We start from the raw sequence: 19,224 nt of genomic DNA, 5'->3' as shown, positions 1-19,224 counted from the left end.
TGTCTGTGAGGAGGGACTCTCAATAGAGAAATGGCTTACATAGGATTGGCCAATAGGCAAATCTGCAGGACGTTTCCCTGATTAAAGATGGATGTGGGAGGGCCCAGCTCACTATTGAGCCACTTGGGAAGTTGGTCCTCAGTGGTACAAGAAAAGAGGTTGAGCAAGCCGTGGAGATCAAGTTACTACACAGCGCATCTCCATGGCCTCTGCTTTAGCTGCTGTCTCCATAGTCCTGCCTTGAGTGTTTGCCCTGTTGATAGTGGACTGTAATGATGAAGTGTCAGCCAAATAACCCCCCTCCCCGTCACACACACACCCAAGCAACTTTTGGCCATGATCTTTATCACACAAATATAAAAGAAGCTAAGATGGCCACCCAAAATATATATTATGTATCTATCAATTTATCACGAATAACCCTCTAGAAAGGGAGTCTAAGGACTCCACCCAGGGTGTTAGAGCTAGCCAAACGCCCTATGGCTCCATCCTTCCAGTCCCTCTCCCTGCTGATTACCTCCTACAAACTGTGTCCACCCACAGTTCAGGTGTGAAGACCTGACACCTGGTGTGACTGCATTAGGAAACACAGTCATCAAGGAAGCAATTAAGGGTCAGTAAAGTCCCAAGATTCTTCCTGATTTAGATCTGTTGTCCTTACAGGATCATAAGGTGGCAAAACTCTCCTCACTGAGGGAAGATCCTGTGAGGACACAGTAAGGTTTCTGCCTGTATACCAGGAGGAGAGTCTCAACGACAAACCAATTCTGCCACACCTTGACCTTAGGTTTCTAGCTTCCAAAACCCGGGGAGGGAGTGATCTCTGTTGAATAAGCCACCTTTGTAGTCTTATGTGATGGAAGTCCAGCCAGGCCCATGTACTCATACCAGTGAGGTACTCTGTGCCCTAGAAAGCTTTGTTTTCTTACACAATCCTCAGCAAACATCTCAAAGATATTGTTACCCATCTCCTATTTACAGATGGATGGACCGAAATCCACACTGCTTAAACCTGATGAAGATGGTATAGCCCATGAGCCCAGAATTCAAATCCTGGCCTTCTGCACTACTTAAAGCTTTATACTCTCTTTTTCCCCTGAGTCATAAAGATGAAAAGGAAAGAGTCTGTGTGGGATCAAATCCTGGTACCAGCTCGTACTGGCTGACCTTCTGCAAGTCATTCACTCTCCTTTTCTCTCCTTCCCCACTTAAAAACAGAGAAAATAGCAGAGTGTACCTCATGGAGAAGATAAGAAATAATGAAATACCTAGCTCTGCACGGGAAATAGGAACTGCTATGAACTTGTTATGGTTATCCCTGCCCGTATTATTGTTAGTGCGACATTATCTTGTCACAGTGAGATGCTTTGTCAGACATAACCTAATTTGTTCGTTACAATTAATTACCCAGGATAATGTGGGAGATAGAGATTTCTATTATTGTGATGTCACAGATGAAGCCCAAAGAAAGAACGTAGACTTTGAAATGGAACGCAGTTGGCCATTTCTGCTGTTCTCGGTTGCATGCTGTGAGGAGTCAGGACGTTGCAGAACATGGCAACCAAGTGATATCCCATAAACTACATCATCTGCCTCAATTTCTGCAGTGGAAAAGATATTCCCACCTATAAAACCATGAGGGCCACTCCTCTGGGTATTAAAAGAGACATTTCAATTTTCTGTCTCTGTCTCCCTCTCTCTCTTTCTCTCTCATATGTATTAATCAAATAATCTTTGGCTAAGCCATCTGACTGCAGAGACTCCTTACCATACAAGCTTTCTTCTGCGTCCTTGTCTGTTCTACCCCTGGGTTTATGCTAATCTTAATCTAAGGATCAGGAAGGAAATGGGTCAGTGCTATTTATATGCAACTCATTTTGTTTTCCTTTGAGGACGAGTCTATAACTAAACTACCTGCTAGGGACTGGTCTAGGGGCATGGAGGAGGGGAAGAAAGAGAGGAGATGTTCCCTTTGCTTCTGGCCTTAAATCACATCGTCTTTTCTTTCTGTGAAAAGTGTGCACTTGCTACGTTCCCTTCCAGTGTGTAACATCTGCACTTGGCACTTTTCTTAACTGTATGTAACATTTGATTGGGGCACAGAAGAAACTGCTGCATGAGAAGGAACCAAAAGAAATAGAGATAGGGGAATAGAGAGCGAGGAGAGGAGAAGAGATGGGAGCAGAGAAAGCAAGATGAAAGGAGAGGTGAAAGAATGGAAATCAGGTCAGAAGAGAGGGGAGAAAGAAGGTGGAGAATGGACAGAAAGGTGAGATAATAGAGACAAGATGGTACAGAGAGGGGAGAGGGTGGAGAGAGAGAGAGAGAGGAGAGGAGAAATGGAATTGAGATGAAAAACTGGTGAGAGATGAGAGGGTAGGGAGAGGATGGTGAAAGAGGAAAGGATGCGAAGCCATCCACACAGCTGTGTGAGAAGTCTGTGGGAGGAACCCTGGTCCTCACCCTAGCGTGGCCTGAAGCTTCACATCACTGGGAGGTGTCAACTTGTCCCACATCTCAAAGAAACAATGACTGCCCTGAATTTGTTAAATTATTTCTCTGAGTTTCAGTTTTTAATCACTTAAAGGAGAAATATGAAATTTACATCACTTAGCCAAATTGGCCCCATCTGCTTCAGCTGGGCAGTTTGCACTTGAACACAAATGCTTTGGTACCAAGCACATTCTGCTCAGTTCTGCCGTGGGGGTCGCCGTTCCTTTCCCTGTTCCACACTTGCTTGCAACTCCCGATTTCTCAGCCAAAAACTTTCACGATGGCCTCTGGCTTTCAGCTATGCAGGAGACTCTCCTCCGAAGCGTCTATCAAACTTGTGAGAAGGTAAAAACTGAGCTTTGGGTGAGCACGAGACGACACAGACGCAATGATGAAGACACAGCACAAGCAAAGGAAAGTCAGCCCTGACCACGGAGAGAACTGGACCGCTACACAGCGCTGCACCAGAATATGAGAAGCTGAGTTCCTCCCAGCGTGCTGACATGACTTCAGTGATGGAGAACAGCCATGATGCTTAAATGTAACATTTGTTGGATAGCATATAAATTCCTTCATAGAGGAGACTACAGGGGACCCTGGAGCGAATAAAAACTTCCTAAATTCAAGTACTATGGGGTTTGAGGACACAGCTGTATGCATGAACTGTGTCTGAGGGGAAGCAATGATGAAGTAATGCTGGATAGACCATGACCCTGCTTCAAGGTTCTAAGCCACACTACTCCTCCCAGCTCTTCCACCTCTTCCCAGCTCTGGTCCCACCTAAAGCCAGAGTAAACCTTCTTATTAAGAAATAATTTTCTGCTATTATTGTTGTACATATGTCTCTGTGTGTATGATGTGTGAGGGCCACGACAAATGCATGGATCTCAAAGGACAACAACATGGGATCAGTTCTCTCCTTCCACCTTTTACATGGGACCAGGGACTGAACTCAGGTCACCAAGTTTGTGAAGCAAATCCTTTTCCTGCTGTGCCATTGTGCTGGACCCAAGTTATCTTTTAAGACTACAATTCTCTTAAAATCTCATCATTACCCATTTTCTTCTGGTGATCATACCAAAATTCTTTACATGGCCTAGCTGTGACCACCTCATCAATCCCTGGGACATCGTCCTTTCTCTTCTGGTCATACCTCCTACAGCCACCGCGCTAGAATGCTCAGTTTAACACACGTGCACGCTGCTTTGTCTTCACAGCCTTGCAATCGCAAGCAGCCATCAACCAACACTAGTAGAAATGCCCTGGCACTGTTAATACCTCGATTTAAAATTATACATAAATCACTGGGATGTCATTCCCTCCTTTCCCACACTAAATCTGGGAGGTCCATTAGCGGTGAAATAATATCCAGTTTAGCTTGTTAGCCTGCCAGCTATACTGGGTCCGGAGCCTGTAATATGAAAAGAGCGTAATAAACGGTAAGCCATGGAAATCTTGAGTAAGTGGTAAGTTAAATGCCCCATCTTCCTACACAGTCAAGAGAGTAAGTGAGAAACGGAAGGGAGCTTGAGGCGTCATCACGGCTGTATCCCGTGCCGAATATCTAGAAGCCTCCATGGCTGGCTGCCGTATCCAACATCCCCAAACTGGAGCGGAAATTCCTCTTGGTGGGAGTGGATGCAGCAGTGTTGCAAACAGCTGATTTCCCAAGGAGGAGATTAATCTCCATGGTCACCACAAAACCTTGCCAGACAAGAGCTCCCTAATCCCTACTTTTGTTGTGGAGGCTAAGAAGAAACTGGCCCTCCGAACCCTTAATCCCCAAATAGAGATTCAGCTGAAGGCCCTGGGGTGGGAACGGATGGTCGTCTCAGTGCCACAGTGTCTTCAGGGCCGCGAAGCTTTCAACAGGGCTTTTCTTTTCTGCGGTGAGGACAGGTGGTGGCGTTTGTCCTCGTTTACAGTGTGTACTAGGTCCCCAGCTCTCCAGGGCTGAAGCTACCAGGTGCGTCACGGCTAGCGGATGTGATTGGTGGTGCACACACAGTCACGAGGACTCGCTTAGCTCTCACCCAGCAGCAGGAAAGCAAAGGGCACCAGGAAGCTCAACTCGCCCAACACTCCGGAATAGGCATCTTACATTCATCTGCTTTTCCTCGCTCACTATCGAGTTCAGTCTCATCTTTACATAACAAGTCCCGAGCTCCACATTTGACAGTTGAAGATTAGCACAAGTGCAGACAGAAAACACCGGGCGGGGCGGGGGGAGGGAGAGTTCTCAGAAAGCCCTCCTTTCCTGTTCCATCAGTCTCCACACAGACTTGCTTTGCTTTTGTTGTTTTTGCTGTTGTTGTTGGCTTGGTTTGGCTTTTAGCTTCTCAGAGTTGCAGTTTCTTCACAAGTTCCCTCCATCAGGAGGGCGGTTATTAACAGGCAGTCATCTCGAGAGCCCCATGTAATATGATTGGATCTAGTTATTCATGTCAGCTGTAGCACAGAAGAGCGAATCTGCCTGGTTGGATTTGCATTCTCATTAGCACAAGAGAAGAACAATTTCTCAATTTTAAAAATACTATCTTTGGGTTTGGGGGTTTTGTTTGTTTGTTTTAGATAGAGTAGCCCAGGCTGTCCCCACATGCCTCCTCAATACCTGAATTGTAACAGGCAGATGTTACCACAGCTGGCAAGAACCACAGTTTTGGTAAAGGCAGAACGACTTCATAAATCCCAAACCAGAACAGCAAAGGATTTTAAGTCTATCCTTATTATCTTTATTTGCCGAGCTGTATATCAGTATTACCTGAAATAAATATATCAAAAGACACAGTTTAAAGAAAGTTTTATTGCCAGAGTAAAATGCTAATATTTTACACCTGAGAAGCATACCCCTTAGGCTTAGCATGTACATGCATTTGAAGCAGGATGCAAGCCAGCAACGCTCTCTGAGGTAGAAGACACACTGTGACGTGATCTGCGAGATCTTAAAGCTGAAGCCCAAGAGGCTAGTTGTCAATAGGGGCCAATGTGATGGTTCATCTTGAAAAGGGGCTTGCTGTAAAGTATCAGGATCCAAGTTCAATCTTCCACATACATACACAGAAAATGAATAAAATTTTATCTAAAAAAAATTTAAGGTCATGGACATCTAAAAAGATATTGCTACCTACTATATTTCATACAAAAAAATGAAGGAAGAAAGGAAGGGAGGGAGGGAGAAAGGAAGAGAGAGAAGAAGAAAGGAAGTAAAGGAGGGAGGGAAGGAGGGAGGGAGGGAGGGAGGGAGGGAAGGAGGGAGGGAGAAGGTTAATTCAGCCCTCTCTGAAATGCCAGACAGGCTGACTAAGCATCGCGCACAGCATCAGTTAGAGATCTTGAAGACTCACAGAGCAGGGAAAATTCCTATGAAAATGAGATACCGAATTCAAAAGTGGGACGCAAATTGTGAAATTCTACACCGATGCACTCTCTTTGCTTAGGAAAAATAGAGGTTAAAGGGAAGACAAGCTTGAGTTATGGTAATCGAATCCTCCCCTGAGTCAGCCCGAACACAGATGCACTCACCGAGATGAATCTATTTGTCCACCAACACTCCATTAAAAGTGCATCTCTGTTCATGGGATGTACACTCACCACTCAGTCGTGGAGGGAGGTTGGCTGTAGGACACTCCAAAAAAAGAGCGAAATCGGGGAAACTTAAGGCCCTCGCGTATAACTCAGAGTATTTATATGCACCCTGCCCGCTTTCTGTTCCGTCCTTTACGTCACCCGGACCACACGGGATGTGTAACATAGAGCGTTACCATGCAAATCTCTGCTGCTGTGGAGTGCCGCTTAGGGGACAGCAGCCAGAAAAAGTCTGCACGTGTCCAGTGCATGGGAAGTTTGAAAACATATTTGAGAGAAGAAGAGAGATGGCTCAGTGGTTCAGAGGACCAGAGTTTGGTTCCCAGAACCTTGCTCCAGTGGACTGGACCTCTTACCTCCATGGACATATATAAGAACATGGCATATACACACAGAGACACATATATGTACACATAAGTGAAGACAATAAAATAAATTTTAAAAATAATTAAAATTTCAGGGCGGTGGTGGCACACACCTTTAATCGCAGCACTCGTGGGGCAGAGGCAAACAGATTTCTGGGAGTTCAAGGACAGCCTGGTCTACAGAATGAATTCTGGGACAGCCAGGGTTACACAGAAAAAAACTTGTGTCAAAAAAACAATAATAATCATTAATAATAAATAATATTTAAATATAGGATTCTAATAGAGTGGATTGGATATGCAAAAACAGAATGCTAGATTATGGAGTTTTGACTGTGTACATGTGCACGTATACATTTGTACATGGGTGTATTTAAGCCACTCACATGTTACTCTCAGAATTGGTGATAACTTCAAAGTAGATAGTCCCAGTATTTCGCTAAATATACTGTTGAATAGCACAAGTCCATACACAAAATGCCACTTGTCAAGGGCACTATAATAAAACAATGACTTTGAGGACTGGACAAAGGCCATGAAAGCAACTCAATCGTTAAGTTGGTGGGGCTCACAAATAGCTGGCAGGTAGTGGGGCACCTGTGGAACAGATGGGCCCTCTACTCAGTGAGCTTCTCCGCAGTGCTGAGTCTGCTGTAAGCACACGAGGGCCGCAATCACTTCCATTTATCTGATGACTTACACTGTTGCGGCTCTAATCATCCTAGCAGAAACAAAAACCCTGTGAGTGAGTTTACTAGAACATCAGTAAAGATGTTATTAATTGGCTGGTGGTTTAGCACAACGTTTTTAGGATTTTTTTTTAAAAATACTGAGCATATTTCTGAAGGAAATTCAAAATTCCAAGGGTCAGATAAACAATGCAAAAAATTAATTTACTCATAAAAATAGATTCATCATGATGAAAAATAAAGAAAAGGAAAATAAATTTTTTAAAAGTCAAAAAATGCAAAAGAAATAACAGACCTAGGAAGCATAATAGTCCCCCTTTGCTTCTTAACCCTTTAAAACCATACTGAAAAGAGAAAATCAATTCACTCAAAGTCTTAAAAGTGAAGTCTTATTTAATCTGATTTTTTATGGCCAGTGAAACTAGAATACATTGCACGATTATTTTTATCAGATATAGATTGTTTCTTTAAAGATTTAGTTGATATTTTCAATTATGTGTACATGAAGGGTTTTGTGCCATGTGGTGGGGGTGACCATATGAGTGCAAGTGCCCTTGAAGTCTAGAAGAGACATTGGCTCCCCTGGAACTGGAGTTATCTATTGTTCTGAGCTGCCCAATGAGGGTGCAGGGAAAGGAAGGAAATGTTAATTATGTATTAGATATTTCTTTATAACTCTCTTACATATAACATCTAAACCCTTCTAGTTACATCCTCATTGATGAAGGAAGGGCTGACCAAACCAGCAGATGGTCCCCTCCTCTTCAAAAGCTCATAAAATAAATTCAGTGTTTCAAACATCAGATATTATCAGAACTCAGCTCAGTCTTCTCAAGGGAAATCATTTGGCATCTTCCCAGAAGACGTGGAGACTCATTACATGTCCACATAGTGGTGTGCTGGCACATGCTTAACCATCAGCCCCAACATTGCCTGTTGGCATGGTGTGCATGCTTCCACCCCTAAATGAGACGTCTGTATTAACCCCTTTCTCCAAGCAAGAGGATAGGAGGAATAGTATAAAATACTGTCTTTAACAGGGCCGCATTGCCATTTTATCCATGAATTTGTTGTAGTTATGGATACCTACACAAGTGGAAGCCAGTGAGATCAGTCAATATTCTAGTAGGTAACATTAATTAGACTCAGTGAACTAAAATTTAAAAAAAAAAAGCGGAGAAGGCATAAAGGTTGGAAGGTGTTGGGAGGGTGTCTAAGAAGAATGGGAGAAGGGAGCAAGGCATACATGTATGAATTTATCAAATAAAAATAATTTTAAAAAGAGTAGGAGACACTGGAGCTAAACATTTGCTTCCTTTGTTTCCGTCCAAGGGATGTTTATTTAGCGCTTGTGAGAACAAAAGCAGATTTAACATTCCACCAGGATACACAAGGGCGGGGGCTAGGCTTTCCCAGTAGGATCTCATACAAAACTCAGCAGTCAACCTAATGGCAAGGGAGACTGTCATTTCCATTTATGTGGGACTCCAGGCTACACTAGGCTCAGCTCCTGTGATGTCCGGATCCTCCCTCACTTGCCCTCTCTCTCTCTCTCTGTCTCTCTCTCTCTCTCTCTGTCTCTGTCTCTCTCTCTCTCTCTCTCTCTCCTTCCTCCCTCCCTCCCTTCTACTCCTTCCACATCATTATCTCTCTCCCTCTGTCTCTTCATCTATAAAGCATGATTTTAAAATACACAAACAAAAGAAAGATTAAAAAAACACGGGACTGGGAACATGGCAAAAATGCTCCAGAGGTTAAGATTGGTTCTCAGCACCCAAGTCAGATGGCTCCCAATGTCACAATGGACTGTAATTCCAGCTCCAGGGAATACAATTCCCTCTCCTTGACTGTGTGGACACCCATACTCACACAAGCACACACACACACACACACACACACACACAATTCAAGATAAAATAATTTTTTAACTTTCAGATAAGTTTTTTAAAAAAGTGTGTAGGAGAGACATGTGGGTAAACCATGTCAGTGAATGTGATTTGGCTCCTTACTGTCATGGGGTGTGTGTGTGTATGCATGTGAGAGTGTATGTGTGAATGTGTGTGAGAGCATAGGGGGTGTGCGTGTGTGTGTGTGTGTGTGTGTGTGTGTGTGTGTGCATGCGCGCATGTGTGTCCGTGTGTAACTTTATACATCTACTCTGGAAAATCATTTCATGAGGATTTACTTCATGGCTTGAGTTGAGAATTTTGGGTGGCACTAAGTTTCTAAAGATTGAAGGTAATTTGTGCTTTTAAAAGTCGCTATGTAGCAAAGAATTGGTTCATTCTGCAGAAGCCCAGAGGCAAAGCTAGAATCGGTAACTAGGAGGTTCAGAGAAAGCAGTTAGCGCAGCTGAAGAACAAACTTCCTTTCAGTTAGAGCCACTGGAAGGCAGAGGAGATGCTGGGAAGCGACTAATTCCCACAGAGCCAGAAAGGTCTCTAGGAAACGTTCTTTGGAGTTTGAACGAAAAGACCTTTTAGAGTCTATAAAAGTGGGTTCTAAATGCTTTGTTTGCTTAACTGTTGGTAGTTAAGCTTCAATATTGTCCTTTACAAACCACTGTCCATAAACGTTGATAGATTTGTTAGTTTTCCAGAACAATGAGAAGGCTATAGGTCAGTACAGTGACTTGAGACGGGGCTCTAAGGTGCAATGGAAAAACACTAGTGCATTTCCACTCACGGCCTCTCTTCGTGCCCATGAATGAACAGCTCATCTACCGAAAAGGGTACAGACAGGAGGATGAGTAAAGCTGAAGTCATCAGCACCTGTGTGGGTGGGAATCCATCCCAGTCCGCCAGAACAAAGCGTTCTGTTTGCTGATAACCTGATAAAGAGGAAGTAGGATTAACCACGGAAATCAACGTGTAAAAGCTTGTCAGAACTGCTCCTCAAATGATCCTCAGAAATGTTTTGCTTTATTTTGCTTTTTTCTCTCAGAAAGAAGAAAACAGAGTGTTATAAGTTATAAGTAACAGAGTGTTTTCAGGATGTTACATTTTCAACAATATAACTTAAAAACTGTATTAAATGTCACTATGGTTCCAGAAGCAGTAGGCAATATAATATAGTTTTTTAAACCTGTAAGGAGCCACTGGGTATGAAGCTACACACCTATGATGCCAGCACGTGGGAGGTTGAGGCAACAGGATTACAAATAAGGCCATCCCAGATTTCATAAGGAGACCATGACTTCAAGGGTGGGAAGGGTCAAATGGAGTTCTCTGGGTCACGATTGTTGGTAATGAATAACCCCTCGGAAAGCTGGGTCTATTGGCCACCTCTGATGTAGAAGGGTCATCTTTATATGTGTTACTTTCATTAGTTAATAAAGAGACTGCCTTGGCCCTCTGATAGGACAGAAAATTAGACAGGGCAGGTGATTCCACACCAAACATCCCCTTTCGAACTTGTGCAAATTTCAAAGTTAAAACTGTGCTGACAGTAATCTTGTCTATACACATTATTACACACAGATTTCCCAGCTCCACTCCCAAAGACCATCCTTGAGAAGGTCTGCGCTCCAGCACTCTAAAGAGTCTATAGGTGATCACAATTGCTGCCAGGGTTGAGAAGGAACAGATGGGAATTGATGTCTAAATATGTAGGGATGAGGGATCCCAAGGTGGCAGCTGGCAAGTAGAAATTTCAATATCTGAAAATCACTGGATTGAAGGCTGAGGAAGATTGTGTTTACTGTTCAGAAATTTTGATTTAAATAAAAGTACGAATTCCCTTCCCTTGTATGTGCTCCCCCAAAGTTATATTATTTGAAAATATTACATTTTAAGGAATCTAGTCTACATGTTTACAAGGCAGAATGAAGAAGAAGCCATCATGGCCGCCCAGGAATATTCACAAACATGGATTATATATGCTTCTTTTCTGATCTCAAGCAGACAGGAAACTACCCATGCCATCTCTTACCGTAAAGATGAACAAAATATTGGTGAGCAATATACCACTGCTTGCAAGCTGCAGGCCTAATGAGGTCCCAGGGGCCCAGTATTAGGTGGCACAAACCTGAACCCAGAACCCTAGGGATGGAGGCAAGAGGATGGGCAGGTCAAGGTCATCCACTTCTACAAACCAAGTTCAAGGCCAGCCGGGGTTACATAAAACCCCATACTCAGAACCAAATAGAAAAATGAGCTCTCAGAGGAGCCTGGGCTGTTACCATTGAGTATAGAAAGGGTATCTGAAGCTCCAAAATTCAGAGTAGAGCAGAACAAGGAGCAAGAGAGGCTTAAGAAAAAGAGGGAGGTAGGAAGAAGGCAGACAGGGAAAAAAAACCACAAAACCTGAAAGGTCAAGCATCTGTTCTTATTCTTGGCTATTCCAACCAACCTGAGCATCCACCCAGCCAAGGGCATTTACTGAAATGCCCTGCAGTGCTGGGCCCCTGAACTGTTCATTTAAGAGACTGCACTGCTCTCCTTGATTTTCAATTCAATGTTTAAATTTTAAACATACATTAAAAAATTATGCATGGCATTACATTTTTAATGTACTCGTGAATAAGTTATAAGTAACTGTGGTTCCTTACAGGAGATTGATCATCATATTTTCTCCATTCTTCTCTCACTGAAGGGCTTTCAAGAGCTTTACTGATCATAGCAATTCCAATTTTATCTTCCACTCAGTGGGAGAAGATGGGTGTCTTCTGCTTGATTTCTTCAAAGACCAAGACAGGAGAAAATTTAGAAAATTGCTTTCCCAAAGAAAAATAAGTAGTACAATGAGAAAGGAAATCTCAAACAAGGTCAAGATATAACTAAACAGATTCACAATGATCTCAACAAAGGCTTCAGATTGAACAATTACTAGTTTGCACAAGTATTTTACCTGTCCCTTTCTGTAAGCATCTTGTAACACTAAAGTACATTCCCAAACAAAAGTAGAGGATAGTGAAATGTTTTGCTACCTGAAATACAACCACTTCAATAAAGAAATAGACAACTACAATTACTAAATAAATGTGTTGTTTGCAATTTTATGTGTCCCCCAAATCAATATTATCTACAGACCTAAAGTGGTTTAAAAATCATGATTTTTGCTTTAAAAGGTCACAGTTTTTTAAAGATACTTAAGATTCTGAATTGAGTGATGATTGATATGTGATGTCCAAAAATTCTTATTGAAATGTTTCTTCCCTTTGTCTTTTTATAGGGTCTCCTTATGGAGTGCAGGTTTGTCTCCAGGGGCGAGCCTTCTGCATTTTGCCTTTAAAATATTTATTTGTATATTTATTTAAAGTATATATTTATTTGTATTTGTTTGGTGTATGTGTATATAATGTGTCTATGTCTGCATATGTGTATCTGCTTCTGCCTGTGTGTATCTGCTTCTGCATATGTGTATCTGCATGTGTGTGTCTGCATGTGTGTGCCTGCGTGTGTGTGCCTGCATGTGTGTTTGTGTCTGCTTGTGTGTCTGTGTGTGTCTGTGTCTGCATGTGTGTCTATGTCTGCATGTGTGTATGTGTGTGTGTCTGCGTGTGTGTGCGTCTGTGTCTGTGTGTGTAGAGTAGAGACATGAACAGGTCTGAGAAAGCAGAAATGGGAGAATTACAGGCATGGGCTACCACACCCAGCTTTTTGTGTGAATGCTGGAGACTAAAGTCAGGTCCCCATGCCTGTACTGCAAGTATTTTCCTAATTGAGGCATCTCCATAGCCCCATGGAGAGTATCTCTTTATGAACAAAGCAAACAACTTTCTAGTTAATGCTTAATAATAAAAAATCATCAAATGGCCATATCAAGTTTCCATTTCAGATTTCCTTTTTTAACTTTCTTTTTATTTATTCTATGTGTTCTTTTCATGACCTCAGTTTCCCCTCCCTCCTCTCCTCCTGTTCCCTTCCAGGCCTCCCATCTGCCCCCCTCCTCCCGCCTCCTCACCTAGGTTCAGAAAGGGGCAGAACTCCCATGGGCATCAACAAAGCATGACAGGACCAAGTTGAGGTAGGATCAAACTCCTCCCCTGCATCAAGGTTGGGCAAAGCAAGCCAACATGGCGAATAGGTTCCCAAGTCTGATCAAGCACCAAGGACAGGTTCTTATTCCATTGCTTGGAGCCCCACAAACAGGCCAAACTACATAACTGTCACCCACATGCAGAGGGCCTAGATCGGTCCCATGAAGGCTTCCTAGTGGTCAGTCCCAAGTCCCCAAATCCGTGACCTCCCACAAGTCCAGGTCAGCTATTTCTGTGGGTTCCCCTGTCATGATCTTGACCCTCCTTGCTCATACAATCCCACATCCCTCTCTTCAACTGGACTCCTGGAGCTTGGTCCAGTGCTTGACTGTGGATCTCTGACTCTGCTTTCATCAGTTACTGGATGAAGGTTCTCAGACTGTCTACATGCTTTTAACTGTTCGGGAAATAAAAATACGTACAACTCAAGTTCACCATGAGATAAGAATTTCTTACCTGGAAAGATAATCAAAAGATACAAATGGTCAAGGCAATTCTAAAAGCCTAAAGAAACAAACAAAAAGGCACGTAGCTCTTCACCCATCTGGTCATCTCAGAACCCTGAAAACGGGAAACACTGCTGTCTTCTGTGTACTCCTGTTCCGCCTGTACCACTCAGCACACACCTCGCTGTCTTCACGCTTACTTCACATGCATCTCTCCTGTCCCCAGCAGGCCAGTTGAAAGACCATCAAGGTCATCCCACTCAGAGCCTTCTATTGATTCTACATCTTCCCGAATAGACATTTCTATGTCTGACATTAAGAAGATGGCCACACTAGCGCACACTCACAGACACGTCAGCCTCCAAGTGTCCCTTAGTCTCTGCCTCATCTTCCCCTTCTTTAAATTGGTGAAAGTTAGCGCCATTGTGTCCTTGCAAACGGGCCGATCGTGTTCGAAGCAGATGATCATCTAGAACCTAAGATTTGGTGTCATCGTAATAGCTAAGAGTAAAAAGCGCTCACTGTGTCAGAGACTATTCCAAGGATCCCCTGTATGCTTAGTCACTTATTGAGCACACTCACACGTACACGTACACACACACACACACACAAACACACTACACATGTGCGCACATACATATACACACACACACAGAGTCACGCACACACACACACACACACACACACCTCATGGTTAGGAACTATCTCACCTACATTTTACAAGCTAGGAACTCAAGGACACTAGGATATGCTGGGAGCCTAACTATCCGAGAGATTACTTGTAAAAGTATCAGGATTCCATAAGATCTGAGCTCACAAAAAATAAACTTAGCTCTTGGGTTTGATAGGGCGTTGTGTCTTGAGACATGGATGTCTTACTCTGTAGTTCAGGCTCAACCTCACCATGTGACTAACTCAAGCAGGCCTTAAACCCACAACTCCTGGGAAATATTTTATGAGACAGAGTCTTATTCTAGAAATTCAATTGGCCAGGAATTTACTTTGTAGCCTAAGTGGGTCTCCAACTTAAACCTACCTGCCTCAGTCACCCCAGTGTCAGCCATCTGTCTGGCCTACATTTGCTAGTGTTTCACGAAATCTTATGTATAATAAGTACATTATATTTCCAATTGTCATAAGTCTTCTGTTTTCTCTAAACATATTTTTCTTTTTTTTTTCTCTAAACATATTTTTCTTTTGTCATGCATTCTTCCATATAGAAGCTCATAATTTGTTAATAAAAACCATCCAACTCATTTCTTAAATGGCATCTGGTGTTTTCTCTCTTTAAAAGAAAAATTAAGCAAATAAAAATGAAAATTTTATTGTATTTTAATTTTCAAATTCACAGCTTTGTGCCAGTGGGGGGGAAGCTAGGATTATATTGTGCCAACTTCACTTTCCTCAATTTTTTTTCTGAGTGAGGGGACAGTTGATTCAGTCTCTTGTAAAGTCTAGACTGACCTCAAACTCACTATTCCACAGTCTAGGTAGAGGCAGAGAGACATTTTAGTACCCAAGCCTCCCTACCTTTCCTTCCCTCAGGATGTTCTTGGCCCTGGAATGTTTTCTATCTAGGGGCATCCTGGGAAATACAAAGCAACAGTTCATAGTATTGTTATTATTAAGAATAGGATGTTAGACAGTTTCCATCCTGTTAACGTTTGCTGATGCTATACATGGAAAAAGAAACACTCACTCCAGCATCTCCAAACCTCTAGGGAACGTTCCAGCACTAACGAGCCAGCATCTGAGAAGAATGCACATACTCCAGAGGGAGGCCCTTCTAGACAAATGTTTCCAACTTTAAGAAATAAGGCAGAGGCAGAGCTTTCCAGACCACTGCTTGGAATTCTCCCAGCACTGATGCTAATGATGGTTAGGGACTGGGAACTGTTGAAAAGGCACAAGAAACAGATCCCATAAGGCAGATAGACTCAAAGTACCTAAATTTTCAGATGTTTCTCCTGTTCATGCGCTGTGTTCCTCCTCTGAAACATACAATCTGTATCATTTCCCAGAATCCTGTAAATCAGGCTACTACCCCAAGAAGCATCACCTGAAAGGGGTTCAGCAGTTGTGGAGAGAGTTTCTGAAGCTGACGTCTGGTTCATCTGTGTTGCAGATGAACCTGTGCAGTCCATCTACTTTGTACAGTAGAGCATCGTCTATACTGTAAAGGGGACTGGGACTCGGCTGGAACTGATTAGAATTTTAGATAATTAAAAGAGTTGGAGTTGCTAGGTGTTCTAACCTTTAATCCCAACAGAGATAGAAACAGCAACAATTCAAGTCCAGTCCAAGGCCAACATGGGTTACACGGTAGGATCCTGCCTCCAAATTTTATAAGGAAGCAAAACAAACAAACAAACAAATAGCTCGAGTTATTTTTTTTTTTTTTTGATGATGAATGCGTCAAAGCCCCCATGCTTGCTGCAACCCCATGACACATCACTGGTCAAGGAATGCCACAAGTGTTTTGACGTAAGGCTTCACAGCACAACCGGCATGGTGAAACTTTGGAAAGGGTGCACTGAGAGGAAAAGCAGAAAACAAAGGGGCATGCTTTTTTTCGGTTGACAAAATCCTAAGTCGGGGAAAGCTGAAGAGAAGCACTGAACAGTTGCATTGCGCAAAGATTATCTTTGAGTCCTTTCATCTGGGTATGAGTTGACCTGAGGACACAGTTAAGCCCTCATAGATGGGTCAAAGCCAGGGAAAATTTCAATACTTGAGTCTTCCCCTCTTGCCTTTCTCAGAATGTGCCTTGTCGCTGGCAAGTTCCCTATCCAGGATGTCCCTTCTTCGGAGGAAACACTTTATATGACTGGAGGTATTTTAAGGTTTGTTCTGACTGCACCCGTTGATGTGATTCCTGAAAGAAGTGCTTTTAGTCTCTTGTCTCACCGGTGAGCTTTCATCTAGAATGCTGGCGTCCTCCCCCCAATGGATTTCTGGTTGAATTTCATCTCCACTGTCTTCCTACAGAGGGATGTGTCATACAACAACATCACAGATGTCAGCAACACTCATGACCTTCTTTGGTTATTTGTTTCCCTGGGGTTTTTTTCTCAGTGTCAAAATCGCACATGATCCCCCATCACAGTGAGACATGTGACGTGTTTGCAGCTGAAGAAAACCTTTAAAGTGACACAAGTCCTATCTTAAAAGGCGCCATCACTCCTCGGCCACAACACACTGCTCCTTTGCAGTAGAAAACGGGCACCAGGGAGCCCAGATGGCTCTCCTGTGAATAATTTATTTCTTACAATTTCACAAGGAAATGAAACTTCTGCTGACTTATAAATCAGAACAATAAACAACAATAGCCTGCCTACCTCTCCTCGCAACCTCTCAACTGATTTCCCTTTTCTCCATCTCTTCTCCCTTATCGATTTTTCTTTCATGAGTTCCCTGTGTTGCCTTACCAGGATTTAAAGCTGGCCCAAATGCAAGCCACCTTTGGGGAATGACCAGGCAACCGGATTTTGTGTTGTTATTTTTATGCTGGTGCTGATGTTGGCATCACCAACGGGGCCTGTTGCTTTCAAGCATGAAGAAGGCTGCTTCTCCGAGATCGTCTTCAGTGAGCTTGGTGCATGATGGGTTTCTTACTCTTCCTTTTCTCAAGCAGAATCGTAGGAGCCAGAGTCTCTGGAGCTTTAATTCTCTTGCTGAATGTAAATCAGACACTTGTGAAAACAACGCTCTTAACACGCCAGCACACGTTCCAGTTGGAAGGCCCTGGCATCAGATCCACCTTTGTGTGGGCTACTCAGCGTTAAAGGGACCGGCTTTGCGCTAGATGTAGGTTAGGGCTCTTTATCTGCCCTTTTGACCCTGGGGCTCAGGTGTCTTGCAATTCTGTGAATTCTTCCACCTATGGTTTCCAAGAAATCCTGGGGTGTTTCCATGGGTAGCCCCAGTACAGTGACTGGCATTAACCTTTAGAGCACTGGCTAGCCCTGAAGCCAGGGTAGGCCTTATATCCCATTAGAACTGTCTATTCTTTCTCAACCCATTTTTCTCATTTTATCATTTTCATCACTTATAACACCCATCATGCTTGACACTGTGCCTGTAAAGTCATCATTTGTCTCCCTCCAGACACTGTAGGTATGCAGACAGGGGTTGCTTTGTTCTGCTCATCCTAAGTATCTCAGTCTAGAGACAACAGACAGATATTTGAAGTGAATGGAGGTGGAAACCTATTCAGCATAAATGTCCTTCAGATAAAGGTTAGATGCTGCCCAGGCGGCTCCTGATTCTTTCTTCAGGGACTTTTGTGTACTTTTACATAAACCTATTGATTGCCTAGACTAACGCACCCTTCTGATGCCATCCACTTGTATCTGGGAGAAGCCCTGGATTACAAACAACACCACACAGTAGATCTCATCTTCATACTTCGCCAATGTGTCTCAGATCTGTTCTCTTTCCTTTCACTACCTCATTATCTCTCAGTAGCTTATAAAACATTCTTCTGGGCTTCTGCCTCCAAAAGCCACCAGCCAACTCCTCTCCCCCAGGCGTCAGAGAAATTTTTTTTCCGAACACGAAGACTATGTCCTTCTCCTAAGTTATCGGTCCTCACAGAGCTTCTCCCTCAGAAGTCAGAATCCTTTTGCTTGAGCTCATCCGTTGGTATGTAGCCTGTGCCGATTTCCAGCATCTGGCTCTCATCTACCACTTCTCCCTGATCCACACCTCATCCTCAAGCCACGGAAAATTATTTAGAGCTCTGCTCACTTCCACATGCGTGCTCTCCGTGGCCTCTGCCTAGATGCCTCATCCCCCTACCTCGTGCAGACTCTCTTACTCATCCTGCTCAAGTGTTAGCTCCTTCAGGAAAAAAAAATCTTTGAATTCTCCTTCCATACCACATACAGCTCTCAGATTGTCAGACATTCTTCCCACAGTATCCAGTGAATGCAGATTAAAAAAAAAAGCTATCCTGGTACTGTGTGGAGTTTACATGTTTATGTTTTGTCTGAAACACAGCTAACAAATTACACAGAGGCAAACATTCAAGACCATGGCTTATTATTCATACATCAGGGGAAGGGAAGCAACTTGCAGTAAACAGATCGGACAGCCTGACAGTCTAGATCTAATGCCACCAATATCCAGGGCCAGAGCTCACTTACAGACAGTGGTAGAAGTGCCCAGTGCACAGAAGGCCACCAGGCGAGGAAAGGACAGTGGGTAGATACTATCTCTGTAGCAGGTGCTCCTGGGGACCACATTCCCAGAGATGGATGGGGACTAGCTGGGCACAGTCTTGGCTATGCTTAGCTGGGTCAACCAGGTGCTGAACACCTAACAGTCACCAATGTCAGAGCCAGGCCAGAGGCAGGATATCCTGGAAGGTGGTGCCATCACTGGAAGGGTCCCTGGTTGAGGTCCATTGGACCAACATCTAAAGAGCTGCCTGGAGCCAGGGTTCTTAGATTCCTCCAAAGGTTTCTCTCATCCTGTTTCTGATTGGTGAGGCCTGCTGGTTACATTCAAGTACTCACTTCTGATGTCAGTAACTTCTGATGTCAGAACGTTGAGCAGGAGTGCCTCCATGATTGTGTTGTCTTGCATTCTAAGTGTTTGCAACATTTGTCTAGTATTAGACAGTGACCTCAAAATCTATCGCTGTCATTTTTCTTTTTATATTT

The 19,224-nt window shown here is 43.3% G+C and overlaps 1 protein-coding gene across 1 annotated transcript in view; it reads right to left on the bottom strand.

Moving 5' to 3' along the window:
• Cpe (carboxypeptidase E) overlaps positions 1-19,224 on the bottom strand; it is a 90,465-nt gene that overhangs the window by 26,643 nt on the left and 44,598 nt on the right. The window lies entirely within an intron of this gene.

The sequence above is a fragment of the Arvicola amphibius genome, chromosome 4, assembly GCF_903992535.2.
Source record: "Arvicola amphibius chromosome 4, mArvAmp1.2, whole genome shotgun sequence".
NCBI lineage: Eukaryota > Metazoa > Chordata > Mammalia > Rodentia > Cricetidae > Arvicola > Arvicola amphibius.
The sequence above is the reverse complement of the archived record's forward strand: the minus strand, read 5'-3'. Positions and strand labels throughout refer to the sequence as shown.